The sequence below is a fragment of the Erithacus rubecula genome (assembly GCF_903797595.1).
Source record: "Erithacus rubecula genome assembly, chromosome: 6".
Lineage (NCBI taxonomy): Eukaryota > Metazoa > Chordata > Aves > Passeriformes > Muscicapidae > Erithacus > Erithacus rubecula.
The window spans coordinates 31,319,957-31,338,170 of record NC_136688.1 but is presented as its reverse complement, the minus strand read 5'-3'; the positions used below and the strand labels follow the sequence as shown (position 1 = coordinate 31,338,170).

At 37.6% G+C, this 18,214-nt stretch overlaps 1 protein-coding gene across 15 annotated transcripts in view; it reads right to left on the bottom strand.

The window, feature by feature from the left end:
- The window catches only part of MEIS2 (Meis homeobox 2), a 171,775-nt gene that overhangs the window by 135,576 nt on the left and 17,985 nt on the right, over positions 1–18,214 (bottom strand). The gene's annotated exons all lie outside the window — the stretch shown is intronic.

Here is an 18,214-nt window from a genome sequence, read left to right as displayed (position 1 = left end):
TCCTCTCAGCTGCAGAATATTTGCCTCTCCGAGCATCCCTTCTCTTCTCATTCCTTTAGATACTGAATCTATGGAAAGCACACTTTGAGAAAAAAAAATCTTCGGTGCTTTCATGTCTCATATTTTATATACTTGGCCATCTTGAATTAATAGGAGTCAAGAAAGATGCACGTTCTTAAAAACGGCTGCAACTTCATTGGTCTAATCTATGAACTTTAAAGACCTTTGTTTTATGAGCTTTCCTCAGGGTAGGTATTTCAGTGTTCGAAAAACAGGGTTATGGACTGTTAAGTTAAGCACATGTTCTGCATCAACATTTTAGTTTCAGCAGGTTATTTGGTGCCAAGTTTGCCAGTCAGTATCATCAATTCGAAATATGTGCTTGTTTGTGTTTAACAGGTGTTTTGAGAACAGCACAGGACAGGAGAAAAGCAGTGTTAATATATTCATTTAGTATTCATCCTTAATTCTGAAAATCCCCTTCCATCAGAAACATGACTAAATTTCACCTCAGGTATTTAACACACATAGAGATGAAGCTGAAAAGGAGTGCAAATAAGTACTTCTGTTACTTCATCAGCCTGATGGTTTGTGCAGTCATTTCTATTGAACATTTTTCCTCATCTAGTAATCATAGACCTGGGTTTACATATGGTGTAACCCATCTATTTATAGAAAACTACCTTTTATTGTGCAACGGATGTTAGGTGTAGAAGAGAAAAGTAAGACTGAAGCTAAAAACCCAGGACCCTTTAGATAATGAAACATAACCATGGACATTAACTCAGTCTGTTCTTCTGAAGATCTGTTAGATTTGTTAGAATTTGCATCACAGGACAAAGAGGCAGAGGAAATTAAAACAGTCTAAAATCAAAATTGGTTTATCCACATCAGTTGTGCCACAGAACCAAAATAACAGCTTGCTCTTAAAACTGAGTAACAGCAAAACACAACAATAAGATTTACACACGCACCACTGTCACATTTGTGGGTCAGTTGAGATGTTGCATCACAATTTCACAAAATACACACATGCAGATACACACTTCTTGCAGGTGTTATCTCAGACTTGGTCTGCTGAGAAGCCAAGTGAATCCCCACAGCGACATTTGAAGGTTTAAAAGCTCAAGTTTTTGTTTCTAAATGCCTATGAAAACATTGCCTATGCTCAGAGGCCTTTTAAAACAAAACCAAAGCTTTTAAAGCTTCAAAAGCGGTCATGGGAATTTGCTCATCAGGAGGGAATCCTAAATGAAGGCCAAGATTCAGTGGATTCCCCTGGACATGAGAAAAGCCATAGCCTGTCTGCAGTTCTACAGTTTCTTGTAACAGATGTGGAATAATTCAAGCAAACCATGATAAACCTTTGTTCATGCTTTACATTTTACAAAATCAACTTCTAAAAGGTTTATGTCCCACTATTCTTTTCTATGCTATTAAACCCCTCCTCCAAAAAAACAAACAACCACCCTCCCCAAACCTACCAAACAAAGAATACACTACCCTAAGTCACCCATATAAAAAAAGCCCTACCTTCATGGATACTTAATGCAACTATGAGACCACCTCCCAAAGTCGTTAACTTAAATTAAAAAATAAAAAAAAAAAGAGAGAAGGGGTTAGAAGCTAAGCTTAGAACTTCTAACATTATAACCTTAAATACTTACAGGACAGGAAGGAAACTGACTGTTGTTTTTTAATACATTGGAGATGGTTTAGAGAAGGAAATATTCTAAAGCTATGTTAAAGGCCTAAACTACTTTGAAAAGCTTATTATTTTTAAAAGCCAATGTTTTCTACCTATGACATTCTCAAATAAAAAAAATAAAAGGCAATTCCTAACAAGTTGTTTAAAGGACTGTTATAAAAAGGCAGCTAGAAAGTAAAGTTGAGTGGATCAAGTCTGCCAATTCAGTTATTTAAAAAAAGCATAAGAAGCCTGGCGTAAATGAAGTATTTCTTCTGAAAGTGTGAGATACAGCTTTTACTCAGTTTTAAGGTAAGGCATACATGTAAAAAACCCATGGTTTCACCTGAATTTAACAGCAACATTCCTGCCAACAGACCTCCTCCCTTTTCTTTTGGGTGTAATTATTTCATTTTCCTCACAGAAGTCACACCTTGCTCCATTGAAATCAGACAGACAACTCAAGAACAGCTAATGAGCATGGAGAAGGCATAAGAGCAGAGGACATTATGGTGGGGGTTTTTTACATTCAAAACCAATATCCTAATCAAATAATCTAAAATAAAATTAATCATGCTATAATAAACAGCTGTTTGATGGAAGACTGGAATAGAGGACCAGTGCATGGATCCTCCACTGGACATCTGGCCATGAGTGAGTATATCCTGCTCATTTCAGCCACAGTACAGGACCCTTTACTTCCCAAAGTAGTCAAGCAAAGCAGGTCCAAGTGGATGATTCGAGAGTTTGCCTTGGCTGCAGGGTGCTCTTTGCATAGTTTACAAATTACGTGCTCAGTCTCTCAAGAATAACGGAACCTTACAAGGAAATTCTCTAAGGAAGCACGTAAAATGTTTATATGTGAATAAACAAGGGGGAAAAAATACACACACACCTACTAAGAACATGAGCAGCTCCTCCAAGCTTGCGTAAGGCAGTCATGAAAGGAGCAAGAGAAAAAACTCAAACCTGTACTCACTGATTATATGAAGATAAATTATATTGAGATTTTTTTTTTCCCGCACAGGCACACTAAGATTGAATCAATTCCGTCTTCAGATGTACAGACTGTGCTCCCACCAACTCCCACTGAAGTCAGAAATTGACCTATTGTGTACTTTACATTTACATCAATGAAGTCAGTAAGAATGCAGAAAATTGCTTTAGAAAGATGTAAAATTCTTTACTAGTTCTAAAATAAAAGGACAGCTTATTTCTTTTAAACAAACCAGATTGATAGCCATTTGGAAGAGCTTAAAGGAGGGTTAATTGGCATACAGTAAACCTGAATTCTGACAGTGTGGACTTCTAGCTAAAATGACATTCTCTTTGGTGGTCTTAGGACTGTAGGATTAGTTTACAAGAAAGTAGAGAGGGGTTTGAAACCAAACCCTGAATGTCAGTGATGAATTACCAGATTAGAAAGGCCTGCCCAAATTCAGATTCAGAAGGGAAAACAAAATAACAAAAAAGGGGCAAATTTGTACCAAGGCTGAGTTATAGATTAATAGCATGAATGAAAGATCTTTAAGAACAAAAAAAGAAATCAATGAAGCCCTTCTTTCATGAAACCTTCCTCATACACAGAACTTTATCCGAAACTATGCTCAGAGCTGGGAATATGAACTGCTAATAACATCTAACTCAGGGAAATAATTAGGATAGCCAATTCACAAATAAATGAAATTGTTTCATCTATCATTGCAGATATGAACTACAGAAGATTTTCTTGAAATAGATAAGGTAGGATGAGTTTCATTTTTCTGAGAGAAGAAAGGAGAAAACAGGAGAATATAGAGTGTAAGATATACAGTATCAACTATGTCTAAAGTAAGTAGGAACAATTTCCCTTAAAACTGAAAGAAAACAGTCAAATCTGTAAGTAATTAAAATCTAAGAAATATTCTACACTAATATTATAGTCTTTATTATGTCTTTTTTGCTGGAAAGCTGCATTGTTATTTCTGTCTTGGATGAAGTATGAACACTGCAGTAATTTTCTTCTTTTTAAGGTCCTTTCACAAGCAAAGAACAGAACATGCAGAATTGTAATTCATACAGGGTGTTAGCACAGATCAGCCTATCCTCGTTTCCCTAAAATGAAAGACATCTACATTCATTAAGCATTTTTGGTAACCTCTAAATCAAAACTTAATTTTGTAATACTATAAACTTATGAAATTTACCTTTTTATGCAAAATGGATAAAAGACTGCTGACTAAATATGTCTAATAAAATAAAGCATTAATTAAGTTTAACACTTTGCATCTAGAAATATGTTTAACACTTTGCATCTAGAAATATGTCTAAATTTACCACTGAAAAAAAAAAGATATGAACCAGAAATATTTTCTAACTCAAATAACGTTTTCACATTGTGACAGATGTTTTGCACAAAATATGCTAAGTGTCTGAATACACAAAATGAATCTTAAGTGCATGAACTCAGAAGCACATGAAATCTAATCAAAAGTCTAATAAGCTAAAGTAGACAAAACTTACCAACTTTAAGGAAAATATTTGTAGCTTTTGATTAGAGCAAAAGTGTCAATTGAAAACAAATCCTACAAAGGCTGAGGTGGACAATATTAACCCCCCTGTGGCCTCTTGATTTCAGTAACAGGACTTGCAATACACAGAGTAACACAATGTGATAGTCTTTGCCAGACTGAGGTCATACGTTAGCTGCTGTAGGCACTTTTGAAAATGGAAAGTCTATGCTGAAATATACATAGAAGTTTTAGTCCTTTCCCATTTCTTGCCTAAAAAATATTTGCCATCTCCATATTGTTAATTATTACATTAAAATCTTTAAAAAGTGTCAGGTTATAGTTCAGACTTCATCTTAATACTGAGAAATAAAAATAAAAGGCATTAATGAAGAAATAATATAAAGGTGACAGCCTTTGGCTGTAGAGAACACATGGGGCTCTAATAATTTTCTCAAGGCAGAGAGTTGACAGTTACACTCATTGGGTTTTACGTGTTCTATGTCCTGAGTATTTTTCATTCAAAACAGCTTTATTAACAATCTGAGAGCACAGAAAAACAAGAAAAAAGAATCCCATTATAAAAACTGACATCCTCCTTTTTTACTTTTTGCAATAGTTCTCTTAATATAAAACATTAGCAAAGAAAAATAATGTTTGAGCATGAGGTGGATGAACGGCATATATGGTTGTTTTAAACAAGGTAATTATGTACCTGGCTGAATAGAAGTCCATGAACACCAAGCAATATAATCAAGTCAAAATTATTGTTGTCTCAATGAAGCACTTGGGATACTGTTTGAGAACCAGAACCTCAGTATATTAGGTACTGTACAAATAAAGCACAAGGACAACCCCTCTCTCTCTTTTTTTTTTTCCCTGGCAGAAGCCCAATGTACCTCCATTGATTTCAGATGTATTAGGAAGGAGGGGCCTGATCCAAAGCTCACTGAAGTCAACCAAAGTCTCTTTCTGTTGATTTAACAGGCTTTGGATTAGTCCCTAAATAAGAACAGATTTTGGCTCAGCTAAAGGATTTCACTTAAGCCCTCTGCTTGTTCAAGCATCTAGTAGGAGCTAAGAGAACACTGCGGTCCTTCTGAGTAGGAGGCTGTGCTCATTCCAAACTATCCCCTTTAACAGATGTACAGGGTCAGGAGTCCCACGAAATGGAGAACCATCAGTAAGTGGTAAATCTGAGGTGCGAGGAATTAGGAAGGAAGCTTCAAGCTGAAAAATTTTGATTTGTGCTATTTGTGCGATGTTCCATCCTCTTTAGGCAGGAGTGTAAAATTAGAGAGGGAGTTCATGTGAGTTTCCCAATTTTACGCTCGTAAATTATTTAAAACCTTAGCACCAAGTCCCGCAATAAAATTATATGTGTATTTGCCATACTCCCTCTGCTGAGCTCCCTGTGAATGAGGGCTGCCTTTAGTCAAGGTATGACCAACTTGCAGCTGTATGTGGAGAGGCCCAAGGAAAATTTAAACATATGTAATTGCTTAAACAAGTGTCACCACAGTAAGCTGGTGGGCATAAGGCAAGATTATAAGGAAAAGCACACTCTTTACTTATTTAAGAATTAAATGCCAGGGTTGTCAAAAAATTTCATGGTACAAATCACATATTAATAGAGAATTTGCTGAATTCCCCTGTCTCGCTTTCATGGCTGCTCCACCAATCCTTGTCAGTTATGGTAAATGCTTTGTTTACACAAGAAAATAGAAGACCCCAATCCTAGCCTGTGCATGAGGAATGTATAGTGCCAAGGGTGTACAAAGGTAACCATCCATAAAATAATTTGAGCTCATTCCATGAGTTATGAGGCCAGCAGTTTAGGACAGCACTCAGCGCAAGTTTGAGCATCTGGAGTTAGCAATGGACTTCAGCCTCAGAGCAGCTGGGAAGTCAGTGAAGCAGGGGGAAACCACTTTGTCTTGCTCTTTCCTGGGCTCACTGCCCCGACTGCAGGTAGGGATAGGGTCACCAGGGCCATTGTGCCAACTCTGCCACCAGACAATTTCCCTGTGTTAGTCCTTATGCCGGGGTAAAGACAGCTTCACAAATAACCTAAAAACTGACAGGCTATGGGGCTGTCACTTATAAACCACCCATATGTATCAGTAGAAAACAAAGAATCATTTATTTTCTCTAACTCCACACCTACCTGAATTAATATATTGAGTACAATCAAACAGACACAGTCAAATTCCTTTAAGTCTGAGTTTTCTGCAAAGCTTTAATTTCTTCAACAGAGAAATTTTCAAAACTGTTGGCATTTCAAGAAATTAACTGAACTGAAAGCACAAATTAATTTTTCTCTGAAGCTCAATTTAACACATAAAAACCACCAGAGGAAAAAAATGATTCAAAACTTTGTCGTGCAAATATAAAAAACCCAGTGCTTATTAACATTTGTCCTCTAGAATCTAGGGTATGATGAAATTTGGTTCCAAAATACATTAGAAAGTATTAGAACTTTATGTCTGTCTTTTTGTAGATCCTACATGTCTTATGGCAGCAGCTCCTATGGAAATTAGAAAAAAACCTAATGGGGTTTTTTTAAGATAAGAAACTCATGCTCTGCTTTCATTAATTTGGAAGCATCTGACCCAAACCTTGCATATCTGAAAGCAGTAGCAGCCCTGTTCTTGCTATGGACAAAAATCTTACAGGAAAAGTGCCTTTTTCTTCTCTCCTCTGAGAAGGAAGAACTGCTTTAACTGACTCACACTGCCTTCCTTCAAACCTTCTCTGGACAGTCCTCCACTGATTCATGAACAAAAGACAAATCTTTCATGAGTACTGCAACTGTGATCAAGACACCTGCTAGGTGCACTTTAAAATACTATTCTTAGGTTCTGTAAAAAGCCAAGCTATTAAATCTAGATTGATGTGCTTAGGACTAAAGATGGCAATAAACAACTCAAAAACAATAACACAAAAAGGTTATCAATTCCCCCTCAAATAGATAAGATGCATTTCATAATTAACAAAAAACACCTAAATAGGAAGCAGACCATTCATGATACTGCTGCCATCTCTGATGCCCTGAGCTTTTATTCTTAGCCACCACTGCCACTGCCGAAAACTCAGAGGCAACAAAGCAGGGGGTATGCTACATCTTCTCATGCCAGGATGAGAAAAATCAATGTCCATGTTTAAAAGACAGAACTATTGATGTGCAAGGTCACTAAGCATCACAACCCATTCTATAGCTCTAGAGTACTAAGGAATTCCTAAAGAAGGAAAAAAAAACCAACAGTGCATTTTATAATCTTGCTTAAAACCAACATTACCCTTGAGTCCCTAGGAGCTAAATATGAACACAGAATCCAAGTTTTCCTTGGTCTACAAACGCTATGTTTGTTCAGGGAGAGAGAAACAAAACCACTGAACAAGGAATACCCATATTTAGTGATACAACAATTTTTCAAACATTGGAAACACCACTTCAGATTTTTCATCTTTATGGAAATGTCACTAAAGAAGTAATGATGTGATCCATGCCATCCTTTTTTTACTACTTCATAAGTCTTGTTCATTAAAAAAAAGTTATAATACAAAGATAATACAAAAGATCAAGGCTATTTCATTCACATGTTTTCACCTTTGTGGTAAAAAGAGGAAGTGTTTATAAATAAACAATACAATAATTTACAAATTCAGTAAATCCAGAGCTTATTTTGTGAAATTCAAGGAGCCCAAGAGAAGAACACACTTGAATTTTCTACATGCATTCCTGGAATATCAGAGCAGCTCATAACAGCTGATCATTTCCCACAATTCATGGAACTCTAGTGCCCATTGTACAGATGGGGAAGAACACGTGTCAGAGAGGGCAGGTAATTAACACAGGGTCCCCTCAGATTCAGTTCTGCAGTTAGTTGCTCCTGGGGAGACAGACACATCTCTACCTCATGAAAGGCTGAGAAGATTCAGGGGAGCCCACCAAAATAACAGATGTCTTCCCAGTGACAATATCTGTTATTTGGACATTGCCTGTGGGTAGTAGGACAATTAAGGTGGCCATCACTGTTCCCCTGTATTATCCTATCTTTATGACTACACTGCTTTTTTTATAGCTCACATAGTTCCAGAAAGCTGCAAATCCAAATTTCTACATGTGTTTTCAGGTGTACTTTGTTATTCTTGTAAGCATTTTTGAATCCTTTCTTACATTTACTGCATGCACAAAGACTCACAAACCAGTAGAAACCACTGGTTAAAATGGCAATCATTTATTTTAAGATTATATCCTAAACATATAGACACTCATCTGATTTTAAAAATCCTCAGCTTATCAAGATTTACATGTAGATATCTTGATTTTTTAGTGAATAGAAAATCTATCTGAATTATACAATAACTTAAGTGAATAGGAAGGTAGAAAATAGGAGAAATTACTCACTTAACCTATATAAATCTTCCTGCAATCTCAGCTCCAACTTTAACAACCTGTAGTCCCTGTTACTAGAAATTATACTAAGAAAGTATATTTAGACACCAGATTTAGGTTTATTCATAACCTGCAATCAGTTACTTAAATGAGACATGATTTTATAAATGAAAAACAACATTTTACAGTAATTCAAAATCAGAATGGTTTGAAAATTCAGAACTGTAAACAAATGCGTCAAATCACGTTCAGAGTCAGATAAACACAGCTGTCAAATCTTCTTCACCTGTCCTACTTCCCCTGCTATATAGATATAAAAGCTGCTCAGAAGTTGTAAGAATCACAGAGTGGTTTGCACTGCTCTTCTCAGGCAAAAAGACAAGGCATTAAGACAAAAGGCCAGCATACTACAATGTGTGGTGCCATAATGCAGTGTTTGATGCTCTAGAGGACCCTCAACAAGTACTGTACAGCAAAAAAATCAATTGAAAATCAGCATGATAACACAGCATGAGTTGCCCTGCAATAGCCTTAAGCCCCACAAGGTTTCTGGGGTCCCTTTCATTCTGCAGGCTGCCCTGAGCTGGGTGAGCTGGGTGAGCCTGCCCTCTCGCCCCAGCACTCCACACAGGTCCCTACCTCTCACCCACAGCTTTCACCTTCATTCTGGCTCTGGTAAAGGTAGAGATCATTTTCTTCACAGCAGTTATTATGGGGGCATGTTTGTGATTTGGGCTGGAAACAGTGTTGATAACACAGGGGTGGGGTTTTTCCTGTTGCTGAGCAGCACTTGCACAGAGGCTGGAGTGCACAAGAACTTGGCAGGACACACACCTGGGGTAGGTGACCCCAGCTCACCAAAAGGATTTCCCCACACCATATGGTGCATTGCTCAGCATGCAGAGCTGTGGAAAAGAGAAAGGGAAGATGCCCGGAGTGATGTAATTGTTGCCCCAAGTCACTCTTACGCATGATGGAGCCCTGCTTCCCTTGGAATGCCTGAACACCTGTCTGCTGAGGGGAAGTACTGAATGAATTCCTTGTTTTGCCTTACCTATTACATTGTCTTTATCTCAACCTATGAGTTTTTTCACGTTTACCCTTCAGATTCTCTCCCCCATCTCTCTGGCAGGGGGAATGGGCAAGTGACTGTGTGGGGCTGAGCTGCCAGCTGGGGCTAAACCATAACCACCTTGCACAGTAAGGGAAACTGACAGTGCTTCTTTTCAACTTTTAAAAGTGGAATTTTAGTTTTCTTGGCATAGATTTGAAGGCTTTCAGTTCCCTCTCTCTCTCTCTTTTTTTTTTCCTAAAATAAATATCTCCTCTAAGTAAACCTACAGATTTTGTACTGTAAACACCCTCAGCATTAAACAGATCACTCCAATCCTATGGCAAGTTACAGAGGTGATTCCTCTGTCATGTTTAACAAAGAGCAACTCTAGATGTACAGGAGAAAGAAATACTGTTCAATTCCATGAAAATTGTTATGCATGCAACAAAATGGGCCTACAAATATTTCACTCATATGGTAGGTTTAATTTCAATATTTCTTTAATTACTTTCCAACAATGTCTGGTTTCTGTTGAATTTACGCTAGTACTTGGCATTTGATGCAACCCCAAAAAGATAAGATACATATGTCCCCTCTTCACAGTCTTGGCATTTTTACCTTAACTCAGGCATTGAAGGGATTGGTTTGAAAAATTACCTTGCTGATTAGATGGGTTTTCTGGTAAAAATATTGCATTAATCCTTACATTCTGAATATGACATAAGGTATACAAACGCTCTGTCTGACTCAACAGCAACATATCATGGCTTAAGGAGGACATGTACACTGATCTCTGTGAGCAAAGAAAGAGCTAATTGGGAGTTAGATTCAGTGTGATTATCAGCTTGTTTATGATAAGGGAGTACTCTTCTGAATAGCACTGTAAATTCATTCCCTGATTGTGGTGTTAAACCACAGCTCACCCCTCCCCCCCCCCCGCCTTTTTTTTTTTTTTTTTTTTTATTATTTGGTTAGAAGAGGCTTTAAACTATTTTAAGCAGATGACAGTGTCATGCTTTGATTTTTGTCCATCTTAAAAAATAAATCAGCTACATGAGCCTGATGTCGAATTTCACTTTCTAATCGGAGAAAGGCACATTTTTAAGTGTTTACTATAAGAACACATTTGGGTAATTTTTCCCCATGTCATTATGAACATTAGACTGACCCAATTAATATGAAATGTTTCTATGCTGCTGGAACAGACCGTGTTACAGAAAGAGCCATTTGCACAACCTGTTCATGATTATGGGCCATAAGGACACAAAGATGGCATAGACATTTGTGGACCATCTGAATTCTTACAGAGGAACGGGAAAGAGGAAAAAAATTTTTTTTTGTTAGCTGACTGTTGTGGGTCATGTTTTTTAATCCAGAGTATTGGACATGTAACACAGCAACAAGAGCTGATCATTTTGTTTAATCACCTTTTGGATCTGTGCCAGATGGTCTCTATTGAGAGCGCTGCAAACAGAGAGAGATGAACTGCGTCTAACATGCCACTAGAGCTTTCCCGTAAATGTCTGAGAACTGAATCCAACAAGAATTTAGTCTCAGAGCAGAAAGGGATACATTTAAAAACTATGTGCATTAACTATACTTTTCCCCATAGAATCCTCACTTGGCATGAATAATTTACCCTCTCTTATGCTAATGGGATCATGAAAGTATCCCTGTGTCTTTAGTGCAGCTATTCTCAGCTTTCAGTAATTACCCCACCCAGTGAAAATAACATGGCTCCTGCAGCTGAACGTCCTCCCAGTACCTGGCAATTACAAAGATCATGGCTGACAGAGGATGGCCAGAGATGGACACACAGGCTTCGGCAGCCTGAGGAGCAGTTTGAAAAATTAAAAGCCTTCCACTGTGAACATTTCCGTACTTGCTTAGGATCAACATGGAGAGAGCAGCTCCTGCAAGGGCATTTTTTATTTTTTAAGGATGACACAGAATATTTCAATGTGCTGCCCAGGCATCCCCCGTACTAAGAAATAGAAACGTTTTTTGGTCACCAACAGTTTAAATAAAGCTTATGGTTTGGGGTCTTTTTAAAAATAAGAGCCGTCTTAACAAAAAAGCGGGAGAGAATTAAAAAGTCAATTAATGAGTGTCCTTCGGTATCTGACAATTTTATCTGTTACACAAAGGAAACTCTGTAGTTTTTCATTAATGAAAAGTTTTTATGAAACCATTACAAAGAGCTAGGCTTTGACCTCTGTCCATAGCACTCCATGTTAGGTAGTTCACTATGTAAAAATTATCAGGCTAAAACATCTGGGAAAGAAAGCTATGAAACAGCAGGGAACGTGGCTGGTTTATTGTTTATCTTTTGTTTATGAGGCAGTATTCAAGTTTAATTACTACTCTAAATTAAACTCTAACAGGCATCAGGAGACATCCCTTTACACAACTATGTTAAAAAAAAAATCCAGAGATTCCAACACTAGATCTTTCAAATAAATTAGTATATATAGGAAGAAATTAGTCTGTAACAACAGGAAGATATTTAAGTACTTAATACTGTATATTTGAATGTGTTGCATTCTGAAGCCATTAATATTGTAGCAAACATACAATTATAATTTAGTGAATGGAATGTTATCTAGCATTTGGAGGCAAATTGGGTTAGGTTGAATAGGATCTGAGATAGAAGGAATGGCCTAAGGGGGAATCCTACCTTTGTATTTTGAAATACAAATACATAAATAAATATATATAGGCACATATACACATACATATATTTAAAAATACACAGAAACGTGAAATCAGAGACAAACCTCTCCACAGTAACAATCTCTTAGGTAAAATCATGCAGTTTCTTTCTGTGAACATTCACATACAAAAGTGGAGGAAGGAGTTCCCTATGTTTATCGTAAGTGACCAGTTTTAGATGAACTTAGCTGTAGGAAAAAATAAAAGTTGAAAGCAACTAGCAAAAGATTATTCCAGATGGCATCTGTCATATTGTATTTAGGGTTATTTTAAAGAGATTACTGCCACTGTGAAAACATTCCATTGACAGAGTTTTACTAGGCTGCATTTGAAACCCCAGCAAAACATACTACAAATATGGAAGTAAAAATGTATGTAGATTTTTATCTACATCTAAATATACAAACCTATGTGGATTAAAAGGTAAGAGTGAGGTGAGTAACTTGAATACAAGTATAATATTTTAAACACCACACACACTCTCTGAGCTGTAATTTAATAAAAGGTGAGGAATCCGCAGTTGCTACCAGCCTGATTATTAGAAAACTGTACTGTGAAGTGAAAATTCACTATGAAATTTTAATGCTACTTATTGAACAGTGGGTAGGGACACACATCTTTTTGCAGTTATTGTTTAATTGCTGGAGTCAGCAAACATTTATTTTTTCACACAATAGACAGAAATAAAAGAAAGGATGGGAGGATATCAAAATTTGACTATATTTAGCTAAGCTGGTTCTGGCACGATCATGGTTAATGTGCATGTGGTGTGCAGTGTGAGCTCAGCAGTTACTGGGCCAACTGTCTCAGTATTTCTGGGAATTCTGCCTATTCACAGTGCAGGGATTGTTCAATTGCTGCAAAATGTACAAAATGAATTTTACAAAAATGAATTGTAAGGAAGGCCCCATTACAACGATTTTACAGCAAAGATGTCAACATCAATTTTTCTTTCATGCATAGCTAATGATTAAAACAACATATTCCATTTGCCTAAGAATTTATTTCTTATTGGCACATCAAAATATTGAAATCAAAGTTATCTTTACTCTACCCGTATTACTCATTGCTGCTGAACCCACACCATTGTTCAAACCATGAAAAAATAAAGCAAACTTGGCAAGAAATACTTAAAACAAAGGCTCATCAATATTCTCCAATTTGTCAACATCTCAATTACAGCAATGGAAAAAATGTAAATTTCATGTGCTTTGAACACTAAGGGGTCTATTCTTCTGTCAGTGCACATGCGTAACTCCCATCACCATTAATGGGAATTACTCATACATATCAACACAAGGACGGGCCCCTCAAACTTGAAAGGGAAAGATGAATTAATAAGGGCTACTTGCTTCCTGTATCTTCCTCAGTTGAAAAAAGTCATTGTTCTTTAAGAGTTTTTCATACTTCATACAGTTCACCTTTATGAGAGCTGTGCCTTCTGAAATAATGAATCTCCAGTGAAGCATTATTTATTAGCAAGTTTGATTTTTCAGTCTGGATGTTTGAGCCTTTCTATCAGGAATTTCCTTTCTTGCAGAAGGCAGCTCTCTTCCAATAAAACCATACCCTATCACTTTATAGGTAAAAATACAAAGGAATAAAAATGTGTTCTGAATCTTTATGATGAATATGCATACTAGCTTCAGCAGGCTAACCATACTTACAGAACTAGGAAAAAGAAGTTGTAGCATTAGCTTTTGGATTAGCTTCCAAAGACTTTGCATGAATATGTTTTTTTTAATTGTTGCTAACATCAACATATCCCTCTCCTTTTTCTAACTACAGGAGTTTGGTTCTAAGCTTTTTGTACTGCTAGTAGAGTTTCTAATACTAAAATAGACCTTTAGGCTTTATCACCTAGTCTTGTAAACTAATTTGATTTGCATATTAATATCATTACAGGATGCAATATGCTGAATAAGAAATACTACTACTTAATTTTTCCAACAAGCATCAGTCCAGAGAGTTAAACTGTGATGGATGCTTCATTTCAGTTAATATCTTAGTTGACTTTGTCCTGAACCAGATTATGGAGTCTTTGCCAAAGAAAGCTATCATGGACAGACATCAAGCTGGCACAGAAGTGCTTCTAAACTACTTTGAGATTTGCCCTAGAGAGTAGCCTCAGATATTATTTATAAAGGGGCAGATCATTCAGCACAAGTAGTTACATTAAAAAAAAATAAATCAAGCCTAAAAAGCCACACAACAATGAACTACTCACTCACGTGTAAAGCAAAGTATATGTGATACTCTTTTATATTTTTACTGCTCTATAACCTATCAGAATTTTCTAATCTCTCTCTTCTTACTTATGATGGGTGAAGTTTGTCACCCCAGGTATAACTCTAAAAAGATGCTGAACTTCCTGAAAGATCCTAAAGGAAGACAGCCTCCATCTGGCTTGGATGGATCAGGCCTTTTGAGTGAGTGAACTATGAATATGATAGATCAGGTCATGGTACCAATCCTGGTACCATAAAATATGAAACTGAAATTATTTCCTGGTGCTTTTCCTGTAGACCACATGTTTTTAAACCTTAAAAAGATTTATTTCCCATTTTTCATGCATAATCTGCCATATTCATTATTTGCAATATCCCATAAAAAAATTAAATAGGAATTAAAGTCTGGGAGCATCATATCCATCACTGTGGTACAAACTGATGCCAAATTCTAGAAGTCATTTAGCCTGTAATGTAAAGGCAGTGGCTGTTTTCACTTTGTTACACAAAGAATAAAGAAAACACAATACCCCAGAAGACTTTCAGATGTGTTTTTTCCTCTCCAAAGAAAAGGGTGGATGATAAAGCTACACACACCTTTTAATCTTCCACTTAGAGTTTTTACACATATATTCCTTGGCAAAAACCCCAGGGTCTTCTCTTTCCCCTCCCCTCCTCTCACCCCCTTTCCTGCCATCTCCCTTGCTATAACTCAGCTAACCCAACAGAACCAGTCAGTTTTAAATTTCAGTTGGGACCCCGGTGACCTGTTAATGAATCTACAGAGAGGAGAAAAACTCACAGTGTTGAGTTATGCCTGGTGTTGCTAGCTGACTTGGAGTCAGAAATGCTTGAAGCGTTAACGTAATTGCAAGAATGTGAAAAATGAAGCGTTGGGCTCCTGAGCAAAGCGAAAGGTCAAAGCAAGCCCTACACAAAACAAGTCTCTGGAAGATGGCCTCATTAGACCATTAAATCAGCTTCTCCTTTTTCTCCTTTGTAAGATGTTTAGAGTGTTTTATTTTTATTATCGGATACATTTAACTCTTTCCAGGGCAGGGGGAAAGTGGATCGGACCTACTACATAATTACTGATCTTTAAAATAGTATTGTACAGCATTGATTTGCATTTGTGGATCTGAACTGGGATAAAGTCAATAAATGCTTGCTGGATTACAGATCACTACTACTTTGGTTTGCCAGATGATCAATATGTTGTATAGCTTAGTTTTCTGTTGAACAAGTGAGGTGACATGCTAAGAACAACATAGACACTCACCACTAATAAAATTAGGATAATCTTTCAACATTTACTGCCTGAAGGCCCTTTACTTAACTCTTCCAATGCCAGCATGTTTCTAATAATACCAAACACAGAGTAGATTAACCCCTTTGATGCCAAAGGGCAGCCATGCACTGTTGTGGAGAGACTGTCCTCCATAAAGAGACAAAATGCCTACACCTTTTGATTTGATTCAAACTGTAAGAATTATGGATGGATTTTTCCAGGCAATAAATAGAGAAAGAGAAAGTCTGAAAAAAAAACAGTCATCACTCACCCAAATCCTTTCCATCTCCTCCCTCCCCAAAAAGAAAAGAAAATAAAAATAAAAGAAAATATTTTTTTTAAAAAAACACAGGATGCACATCATACATTCAAGGAAAAAGCAGAAACCCCTGGAAAAAGTGTTCTCAAAAGCCAGAAGAGGCTAACTCCATGAAGAATCAATCTCTGCTGCCACCAGGCATTAGTGGAGAAGACTGTAAGTTGCTAATGTAACCCAAGACTCTCTAATGAGCTCGCATTTCCAAGAAATCCTTTGGGGCAAGTGGAATATTTGAAGCAGCATTGGTAGAAGCTCTTGGCAAAACTGCAGGAAAACCAAGTTGACCCAAGCAAGTAACTGCAGTGGAATAGCTCAAGAGGGCATCTCTCATTGGCATTGTCTGGGACCAGCTCAGGAATTATAAGGTACATTCTGCCTCCCTCAAGAAAGCCTAAGGAAAATTCAAGACAGACATCACTCTCTTTACTTTTTCCCACAACTGAGAGGGCAAGAGCAATCCAGAGTCATCTCCAATGGGAATTCTGCTGTAGAATAATCTCCCAGCTGCCAGCAGCTGAATGGAACAGTGATTTGCCACTGGACATTGGATTCCCTTTACAAGGCCCAGAAGAGCACAAAGGGAACCACACCAGCAATGTTTTACCCTGCTAGACTGGACAGCACTAGTGACTGATTTGGCCCCTCAGAGGTTGTTCCTCTCCTGCAGAAATGAATAACAGGTTTGTTGAAATCATATATATGGGCAGAAGCCTGTTTCCAAAGGAAAGTTGGTGTAGTAATCATCATCAACTGCTCTTTCTAATGCTTAGCAATATTTCCCAAGCACCCAAAGTTACACGACAAGGGATCAGAGACTATGAAATGCAAGATCCCTGGATACAGATACAAGGGATTTCTTTATATCAAGCATGGCTCAGTGAAGGAACTTTTGTAATTTCTGAGGGGTTCCTGGGTGGTGACACAGGTGTGGGGAAACTTCCTCCCTAGGGGTGGAATGAAGATGGCAGACCAATCCGAGGAATCATTTTTAAGCAGGCAAATCATCTGCTACACCAAGCACTTTATCTACAATTTACCATTAAACATTTGATCAACAGTGAGGCCCATGGCCAGCCAATATGCTCTGTAGCAGTCAAACTCTCCCTGTCATTAGATGTTGAAGCTGCAGTAGTTCATGCTGGGTCTTGTACAGCTCCAATTTAATCCCATAGCAAAAAATCCTTGTGACTCATTTTGGAGTTGGATCACGCCCTATGCCATGGCTGCTTTCTATCAGCAATAAGATTACAAATGTATAAACAATTCTTACAAATAGGAGACAAAACCAAACCACTGTACCAGAAACAAACTTTTCAAGTTCCTAGAATTGCAATGGGTACAGCACAAGATCATCAGGCAGATGAGGGGAAATAGCTCTGTGCCAAGCAGTGGGCCATGTGAGAGACATGAAATCACTTATCTCTTCTGCTGTCTAAGCATGGCAAATATCATGGAGGGGAGCAGTCTGCAGCATGAGAATAGTCAAAGCAACTCTAGCCCTGAAGGCTTCTCCCTTCTCCAGTTTTGGGATCCTGCAAGGCTAGTTGGATGTTAGCCCTGTCAATTGGCTCTGCTGGGCATGTGGGGAAAAAGACAGGCAAAATACTGCAGGTGTAGGAGAAACATCTCATAGTGAGACCAGATCATAAGACCTTAAAGAGGTAATGTCTCTCTCTCACTGCAGAAGTTAACCATGTTTTCAAAGAAAAGCAAGAATGGAGTCCACCTTAAACTCTGGACTAGAAAAATCAAAAAAGTTTTAAAAGAAGAAAAAATCTACTCTTGAGTCATGATCCAAGAATGACAACAGGCCATCTTTACCCAGCGTTTAGCACTGGAGGCTTGACTCTTACACCTTCTGGAGCCACTTATTCTTCTAATGAGCATGTGTAAAACACTATCATAACAGAATGACAGCCTTTGACACTCACTCAGCATGGATGCAGATGACCACACATAAGGTGCAGTGCAGTAGGAAATAAAACAAAAAATACTGAAATAATAATCAAACCTCCTGAACCTTGAGAAAGTTTCACTG